Raw genomic sequence first — 10,301 nt, forward strand, 5'->3', positions numbered from 1 at the left:
AAAAAATCATGTTTGATGTACTAATATTAATCGGTTATCTTAACATCAATGTATTGCATAATGTCAATATATTTTAATGTTTAACACCAACTTATTTTTATTTGCCAGTCGTACGCAATGATATTATGTAATGTAAACACATTGCAATTATGTTCCTGCAACACAACTTATGGCTTTAAATCCTACTTAATTTTTTCAATTGAAATATTAACTGATCATTATTGACAAAAAAAAGGCAAAGACTGTGAGTGCTACTGAACAATTCACCTTTATTAAACTGTAACAGCAGTGAAAGCAGCAATTCTGCCATGAACAAATCCAAAATCACATCCATATAAACTTGTTAACACATTTTTAAATAGAGCCTGCAGAAATAACTAAAAGAAAAAGTTAGTTTGAGAATATATTTGCAAATATATCACAAAAAACTGACCTCAGCAGCAAATAAAAGAAAGTGCTTATAGATGATCCTGTCATCTCTTACATATAACATTTGAATTAATTACACAATTGAAAATGTAAACTAAATTAAGACTACCTGAAAAAAAGCAACACGCTTTTATGAGTAAACAGATTTACAAAATATAACTTGTGTATTATTTGACAACAGTTTCAGCTTCTGTACAAGTATTTATCTGTACAAGATTTCAACTAAGTTGAGCCTTAAATGACATTGTTACATAACTAATACCAAACACCTACATGAATTTTAATCTTCATTTTAAACATGTAAGCAGGACATTAAGGTTGACTTAGAACATATTGCTAAAAATCGTCAGTAAAAATTTCTTAGAACATGATACCAAAAGGAAGAATCATCCTGCATTGCAGTCACATGAGGGGAAAGCAATAAAAACATAAGCAGTATAACGTTACTGAACACAAAATGAAAAACTGCAAAGAATTGCAGAAGTGCAGTCTTTGACTTCTCAATGAAACAGATGGTTTTTGAAAGCAAGAACTTTAGAGAGTTTAGCTCCATCCAGTTCCATGAAAACCTTCTGGAAAACGTCAAAGTTGTAGCGCAGGTCCGCAGGGTAAGCAAGGTTTAATGCATACATGAGTCCAAATAGCATTATCACAGCAAATGCTACATTATCCAAAGTCTTCGCCACCCTGATGCCTGCAAGGACAACTCTTGTTCATCTGCTGAAGCTTGCTCTTTAAGAAGATAAATTCAAACAGTGGTGTCTTCAACAGTCTCACTGATGGCACGTTCTTCGATGCCCTGTAAAAAAGAAGCCACGTTAGTCATTTCATGCCAAGTAAGTAATATGACAAACTGTGGAAAGTCTGAAAAAAAAGAAGAAAAAAAAAGACAAGTACATACCACATACTCCCGGATAAGCATGCCAGCGTCTTCACCCATGTAGATACACACTCCCTTGACAGACGCAGCATCAACATCTTTGCACTGAAATGAAATGTATGTAATTAGCATCTTCATTCAGCCCTTGTCCTTCATTTAAGTTTTAATAGTGTACTTTACATGAATGTTTTTAAAGTAAAGGCACACAAATTAATAATAGGTTTACTGGCAATTAATAATAAGTTGACAAAGTGAAGGTTAAAAAAACAAGCAGATGTAAAAATACAATATGAGAGAATTTATCATGGGAAAACATTTGAAATTCAGGCTTTATCACTTACATTATCCATTTATGCCACAATTCTTTTCAGTATTAGTCCAAGCTCTCCTCTTCTGTTGACCAACTTCACCAGGTTGTCCAAGTGGAGATCCAGCTGAGCCAGGAACTTTGTTTGAGGGGGGATGGTGGCAATTCTCTTAAACTCAGTGTTGATCTGAAAACATGAGCACAGAGGAATGAGCTTCAAAGGTTTACTACCTGGAAGAAGGCTGCAATCACTCATACTGAAGAAATGGGCTGTCAAATAACAACTGTGCCTTAACCATTTTAGGCTAATACCACAAGAACACCGTGTATGAGGCAAACCTTACCTCATGGAAATCAAATAGATCAGGCCATCTTGCCATGAAAGCCTCCACCATTGGTGCATCATGGACAACTTCATGTCTTCTGTATGAAAAAGTCTTTTCCATCTTGAGTTTCACCAACTCTGTTACTCTTTTTTTATGTCCATGTGGTGGGCTTTGGCATGTCAATAGCTTTAAGAGTCCCTTTGTCTGCTACTTCTGAAACTGAGGTGAGGTTAAGAAACTCATTCCCAAACAAGGAATCCATAAACTGAAGTCTGAAACTGCCCTGAAGACAACACTGTCTCTTGACTTCAACGATGAGATCCTCAGTTGATTCAGGCGCTCCATTAGAGAGTGAGCCAAAACAGTCTTTAGGACCATAGGACTGTAGGCAAAAAAGAATGACATATTCAGAAAGAATCCTTTCAGTTTAGTTTTCATAAAGCTATCCATACCCAATAGTCAAAGTTATAAAGATCACACATAAAAAAGAAGAATTTATCTAATGAAATACATGCGACTGAACCTATTACACTTATATGAACACCTTTTATTTCTATATGCCTTTTTAAAGTCACAATGTGGACTGATCCAATCTCATAGACAACCAATGGATAAGTTTCAAGGAGTTCACAGAGTGAAATGAGAGTGAATATTCTTGATGATACTGGGTTGAGCTCAAAAGCTCTGTCGTGCTCTCTGTACCAGCCACCAAGCTCTCTGACAATGTAGAATATGCTGTGGTACAATGCAGATATGGTTTTTCAGTATTCTGGCAATCCACCTGCTGCCCTTTGGGCCAGTACCATTCCATTTCTATAAGTTATGCCCTTTAATGTCACACACTGTGCAAGGTTGACCTCTAGAATGTCAGGGAATATGTACCTAATGACTTAAGCTATCTCCTCTTTAACTCTTTAAATCCACTAGAAAGGCCGATACAGCTGAGCTCTCTAATTCAGACTTGCCAAGAGATGGGGAGTTTAGATAGTAAGCTATCATCATCTGATGTTTTGACTTCTGTAATCATAAAGGTAAAAATTCTACCATCACAAAAAACATTAATTTTAATTGAAAAAAGGTATTCCAGTCCAGAAGAGCATCAATGGTTTCTTTAAAGTACCAATCTTTCCCTCATTTATACATAATGTTTTGAGAAGCAGCTCACATATGTTCTACACAAACTAGAAAAAAAGAGGGGGGGAAAGGGTCCTAATTTGTTTTGGGCCGATGTTGGAAAATTCACAATACATCACTTAATAAGACATAGTCTGTTGAACAAACTTATCTCCTTGTAGATATCTGCTGTATTATTTGGCCGTGACCAATAGAATAGTCAAGTAAGTGACACTTCACCTAAAACAATGACTAAATGGAAAAATGATTTGGCATTTATGGGCACAGGTTCTTAAACCCACGTCTAAGGTGGCAGGATCCTTATTATAACTGCTGCGTGTCAGCAGCAAGAATTAAGGTATAGCACTGTGGGGCTCCCAGCTTCTTAAACTCTGACGGTTACAGCCGGACTAATTAGCCACTGTAGCTATAACTAGCACGAGTAACACAAACACTACTGCGCTCTCTCAGTGATGTTTTAACTTGCTAAGCCATCAAAAACGTCAGTGCTCTCTGTCACATGCATAAATTCCATATCTGACCGACAACAGCTGCAATTTGTTACTATTTTTCAGTTTTAGCCACAAAGCTAATACCAACTTTAGCTAGCACTGTAAAAACAACATGTAGATGCATTACAGATTAATTTTTATATAGCATGCACTACAACACATCTGTGAAAACGTACCCAACTAAAACAAATGTATTTAAATTACTTACCTTCTCAGTATGCCTGACTCAGTGCCAAAGGTTGCATGTGGCTAAACAGTCTTCCAGAATCTGGCGGTCAATTGCGCTCTCCTTAAATTATGTTGTTGTCTTATTGGATAAGACTCTAGGTCTTATTATCCAATCATATTTAGTTGTTGTCTTTGAATATATTGCATCATTTCCGGTTGTTGTCAAACATGATTACAATGGTTTTAGTATTCTAATTTAGTCACTTTAAATCAATGCAAGAAAAATGAGTAGTCTCAGTATTGTTTATAATCAAGTAAATGGTACTTTATTTAATCATGTAAATAAGAGAAACATGAAAGGCTTGTGTAGCATTAACTAAATTCATTTGTGCAAATTCAAAAGCCTGCCAATTCCCATTTTTTCAGTGTACTTTAAATAGTGTCTTTAGGCACTTTGTTTCTAGCAGCCTATTGCAAAAACATACAGTTTGTTTAGTTGAATCTATAACAAATGTAAAGTTAGTTGCATTTAGCAGACATATAGTTGTACTTCTGCCAATAATCAAGATTATTCGCAAAGAATCATTAGCTTTATAAATCTGAGGAAGTTGAGGAGCAAAAAACATAAATAAGTGTCAGGCCTAAAAAATTACCAAAGACTGAGGATTAGTATCTGAAAGTCATGTCCTTAAGAGATGTTTCCTGTTTGTCATGCAAAATATTGGACCAAGCTCAGCACTCACATAGCAGAGATTTCACAATTAGGTGCTGGTTCTCTAGATAATGCCTCTTATCCCAGTGACACACAAGGGGGAGCTTGTTTATTCACCATTGAGAAGACACCCAACACTGTGCTTCCAAGAGGGTCAGTAACCCTGCATATATCTTCACTTATGGTGTAACATCTCTTTTCCACTATAACAACAGCTGTATGTTAAAACAACACAGCACGATATGCAGGAACAAAACTAAGTAAGTTTCATAACAATAACAGATACAGCAAAGACAATTTCCTTAAACTTAACATGAAGCACAGTTTGCCAGAGGCATGATGGGAGATAACATACAGATTACAACAGATTACATTCAGCCAAATCTTGGAGGTTTTGGGGAAGGCAATGCTGGCAAGGCCTTTTTTCCTCTATGGGCTATAAACCCACACCTGCCGGGTGCAAGACCTTCCCCCCTTCTTTGAGTATTATGTTTCTCATTGACCAGACACTCAGCTGTGGTAACAGCACTCTGGGCGGCGACAGTATATGCTTCAGGTCTCTTGGTGAAGTAGTCCATGGCAGGAAAAGGACATAGCGGTTCCCTAGGTTAGTGGTAGGGAAACGGCCAAGGATGACTACCCCAACACCTTCCATGGGAGCCCCCACCTGATACTGTTGCAAGTGGGGGCCATTCTGATGGCCCCTTCTGGGCAGTGCAAGCATCATACTGATGGAGCTCTACATCTTGGTGATACCCTGGCCAGTAGAACCAGGACCGAAGTCTTTGCAAAGTTATGGTGACTTCGAAGTGACCCGCAGCCACCGAACCACGAACCAGGTGGAGCACATTGGTATGTAGCTGATGAGGCACCAAGAGCTGGAAAACCTCACGGTGGCCCCCGTTTGGTTACTCAGTGATTCTTGAGATAAGGGACAAAACATGTCCGCCAGATAAAACCCAATTTTGGGGTTAAAAATATGAATACAAGTGTTAACCACACTGACTAACAGACAAACCAAGGCAATGTTTATGCAACAAAAGCATGAATTTGCATTTTTTTATACATATATATTTATTTTAAATGGTACAATAGATTACCAGTACCTTAAAAATCCATTGTCCAGAAGCAGGTGTGATAATATTAAAATACAGGGAAAAAAAGTAAAAGTAATGTAAAATTAAACATCATGGCTCTCGTCACTAAGTATGTAAGTCAATAACATTATATAATATCAAAAATATGCAATTGAAAATTTTTTTCCCTACTTTTTTCTAGTAGAAAAGAATCGGGAATTATTGTGGGTAGCTTACACTCTGAGGACCCCTTTACCACTTCCTGTTTGGTACACATGCCATGAGGTCACTGCTGTGATAATTTATTTTATTTTTATTTCATTTATGACACACCTTTCTGATAAAACTCTGTGTCACAACCATAGCGCGTCAACACCAAAGTCGATGTAAACCAAGATTTATTTATTTTGTTTTGTAAAAAGAGCTTAATTTAGGTAGATTGTAGAGGCCATAAACAAATGATGAAAAACAAGATGGTTTCTGTCAGAAAAACATGACGTCAACACCATCAGGATTTTTTGTCTGACGGTGTTGACCCTTTTTCTAATGGTGTTGACAAATGTCACAAAAGTGTGCTATTCACCATTTATATGAAGTTATTTTTTACTAATATTTCAGATATATTACTTCCTGTGTGTTTTACTGATATTTCTGCTTCACAGATGTGTCAAATATTATCAAATTTGACTTATCTTGAATCTCATTGTTTATGTATACATTATTAATCCTGTAGGAAAATGCTTAGTACTCTGCATTTAACCCATTCACTCAGTGATGCAGTGGGCAGCTACCAATCCAGGATAGCCGCTGTTGGTTGAATGCCCAACCTTCCGATCATGTGGCATCTACTGAGCTATCTCTGCCCCGAGAGCTGTTCTTTAAGTGATGATGTATGAATCCTGCTTCCGGGCCCAAACTACTCTGTGTTTATTAAGCCTGTTGTGCTGTTAAAATGTTTTAATGCTTTTTATCTTGTTCTATTACATCTGAGCAAGCCCCTAAAAACAGTCAGTGATCACTGTCAGCCTAACCGAACCCTCACGTTAACTTTTATCAAGTGGAAAAAAGTTAGCATTCATTCAGCTGGTATATCATGTTTAGGGGGAAACAAGCAATCTAACTTCTAACTCTGTTAAATTTCATATATTCTGTTTTCATGGATGCCTGGATGTTACACCTGGTAGAGCCACACACTGATCATTTTATTAAAGATGAAAGAATTTAGACAGTTTGTAACTCTCAGTGATGCCGCAGAGATCCTTTGACTTTGGGATCTGCAGCAGAGTTTGGACCTGGAAATGACTAATGACATCAGACTTAAAGACCGGATAGCATTTCTATTGCTTAATGCATAATTGTGTTGTGAATATTCATCCTTAATTTGTAAAAAAGCATAAGGTTCAGAAAAATTATAGTGATTATAAAATGGTACATTTCAGACTAGAATGGCAAAGGGGAACCTGTCAGTAGAGGAATGAAAGAGAAGGAACAGGGATGATCAAAAAAGAAGGAGAGAAAAAATTAACAGCCAGCTTGAGTTTCTCATAAAGGAAAGGGAAAGATGGAGAAATAGAGTGAAAGAGGGAAAAATAAAGAACATCAGTGATCTGAAAGGACAAGAAAAAAGGTAGAAGAGAAGGTTTTGGAAACAAGCACAGAGAGACAAAAGGAGAGAAAGTACAGCAGGGTCCACAACCACAGAGTACTTTAGGAATCAAGGAGTAGTAGGCAGCTACTTGCTGGTGAACTGTTAAGATGTAGAACTTGACATGTGCAAAAACAGAATTGTTATGATGTGTCTTGTGACATTACAAAGGTTGCTAAGGTTTAATGGTCATTTTGAAAGAAATAAAATCTTGTTTTCTACTAGTGTGTCACCACCATTAGCACCTTGTCAACTGGAGTTTTTGTTTATTTTTCTCTTTTGGAGAACCATATAGTTTCCTCCCTCATGATCTTCCAATAAAAATACGTAATTTTCTCAATAAATGTGTAATTTGCATCCTGCTTAATATGATTGTTTCTTATAGAGATTAAATACAAGCTTCTGAAAATATGTATGACTGTAACTCTAATAATAAACAGCCAAAACAATCTTACTTTTAAATGTAGTATAATTACTTTGAAAACATATGTGCATAAAAAATAGAATAGAGAAGCTGCTAATAGTCGAAATAGCTGAAACAACTTAATTTAAAATATATATTTTTGCATTTCTTTGTGTCTGACGGTGTTGACAAAAACCTTGCACTTCTCCAGCAAAAGCATAAATTATTAAAAAATGTTTCACCTGGGAGATTGTACCAAAACATGGTGAGACGGCCAAACCTTTGTGTAACAATTATATGTAAATATGTTTTTGAAAAATCAAAAAATATATTTTAGAAAATTAAAACCTGTTTTGTCCCTAATCTCAGGAATCACTGAGTTACACTATCCATCCATCCATCCATCCATCCACTCTCTTCTGCTTATCCTTATCCCAAGTGGACTGAAGCCTATCCCAGCTATGATAGGGCAGTATACACCCTAAATATGTTGCAGGGTTAATTAACTTTGAGAATTTCTATGAGTATTAATTATTAAAAATAAACAATTGTATTTCTTTGAGTCCATTTACCCAGTTCAACAGTATGCTATGACCCGTCAGTTTGTCTGAACCAGAAAAGTGTGGCCACACAGCAGTTTGATTATTCTTACGGGAAGTCTAGCATCACAGTGCAAACAGGCCCTGCAAAGGAAAATTTTCTAGAAAAAAAAGGATAAACTGTTACTCAGTCTGCTTGCAATGCTTATCTGTTATGGTCCTTTTTCATCTTTTATATTCTCCGACCATCGGACCAGGATTTTATAACTTCATCTCTCATGGTGGGTCGCAGTATGTTGAGCCTAGCAACTGCAAACCTACACGTAATGTATTTTAAAGACAAATCATTTAGATGAGTACTGTAAGTGTCACTGTGTTGAGCATTGAGCTCCAATACATCTCTCTCTCTCTCTGAGAAAGTGCTTATATAGATTGCCTTCTCTGGCGGGACAATTACATGTTAAAGATCAAAGAAATGCAGAGTGGCAGGAGAACCGTGTTTACCTTCATAATATTCTTAAAATAACTGATTTCATGTTCTGAAATATGTTGAGTGCTGTCTTTGTTTGACGAATATAAGCGTATAAGCACTGTTAATATAAACTGTTGTTATTAAGAGATTAGAAAAAATCTTTACTTTGTGACTCTTTCAATATGGTCGTCTGACAGAAATATATATTACCTCCAATGTGTTTCATAGTCTGATGAAGGCTAAAAGGATGAAACATTAGCATGTTTGTTGGCTTGGCCAAATAAATTGGTATATTTGAGAATTGTCACACAAGTTTTATGTGTTTGCAACCTATTTCCTTTTGGTATTCAGTGCTGGAGTATTTACAAAATGCTTTGGCTCCACTGTTGTTAGTATCATTAGCTGAATTTGTCAGTTACAATAACTATGAGGATTTCTGACTATTTAAGTTTTAAAAAATAAACATACCCTGTTTCCCAATGCACTATGACCTCTCATTTTTTCTGAACCAGCCTTTGGCTTGCAGAGCAGCAGATGCCAGCTGTTTGCTCATCCTTACTGGAAGTCCAGCATCAGTTTGCCAAAAGGCCCCACAAAGAACATTTTCAGACTAGCATATGTGTTAATATTAACCCTGTAGGTACAGGGGGATAATTATCCATTTTTGGCTACTCATAATTTTTCCATTATATTTCAGCTTTAAAAGGGTCAGCCTTGTCATTTGGTATCATTCTTTCCAGAACAATCTCGCGTCTGATTTTGCATTTATTTTTTTCGTTTTGACCTAAAATCACACAAATATAAAATAAGACTAGGAAATTTTTTTTTCTGTGAAAACCACAAGCATGTTTAACAAATCATTCTATCAACTTGTCAATTTCAAAAACCTATGCATAAATTTAGGAAACAACAAAGGTATATACAACTATTTACATAATAATGCAGGAAATGCCTCTGGAATGTTGTGTACAAACTCTTTACAGTACAAAAAGATGTTTGTGTCACTCCAAAAAAATAGTTCCTGTCCACCAAATGACAGACAGGTAATTCACAGATTGACCAACAGCCTTGTTTACAGAGCCTTAAAATATAAGAGGAGAAAAAGAAAGCAAATACAGAGAGAATTGTTTTTTAAATGTCTATATGTCTCCAGGAGAAAGGTGGATCTCTTTACAAACACTGAAGGAGACGAGTTAACCAACTTGGAACTTCCACTGTTGGACGAAGAGGAAGACTCCAACTCTGCAATGCCCCCGCCATTTTATACTGTATAGCACAGAATCACAACTACAGTACGGTCACCTCAAAGCACTATATTGTAAGGTAAAGACCCTTCAATAATACAGAGCCACAGTGTTCCTGCTCATTGCTCTGACCTGTGGGTAATTAAGCTGTCAACTTATAAGGCCAGTGCTCTCGACTTCTCTTTGCGAGATTCTCAGCAAACAGAGTTAGTGCAGGCCAACATAGTGTTTTGTGAACGTCATAGTAAATTACCTTTTGATTCTCGTTCATAGCTACTCACCAGATTGCCAGACACCAACCTTCTCCATAGAACCTGCATTTGGACGCTGGACCTCTCAGCGGTCTTTATAGCCAAGGCTATTGCTCACTCCACGCACCTGCCTGTCTCAACTTCAGGAGTTTTGGATTCCTTACCACTCTCCCCTCCACGATACTGATCCACCTGTGGCAAGTAAACAGCTTAAAGGAACATTC

General features: G+C 36.8%; 1 pseudogene; it reads right to left on the minus strand.

The window, feature by feature from the left end:
• Window positions 1-929: 929 nt before the first annotated feature.
• LOC146614685 (uncharacterized) lies at window positions 930-5,025 on the minus strand (annotated as a pseudogene).
• Window positions 5,026-10,301: the final 5,276 nt, after the last annotated feature.

This window comes from Diplotaxodon limnothrissa, linkage group LG17 (assembly GCF_057381915.1).
Source record: "Diplotaxodon limnothrissa isolate DT_005_m linkage group LG17, D_limnothrissa_male_GT1.1, whole genome shotgun sequence".
NCBI lineage: Eukaryota > Metazoa > Chordata > Actinopteri > Cichliformes > Cichlidae > Diplotaxodon > Diplotaxodon limnothrissa.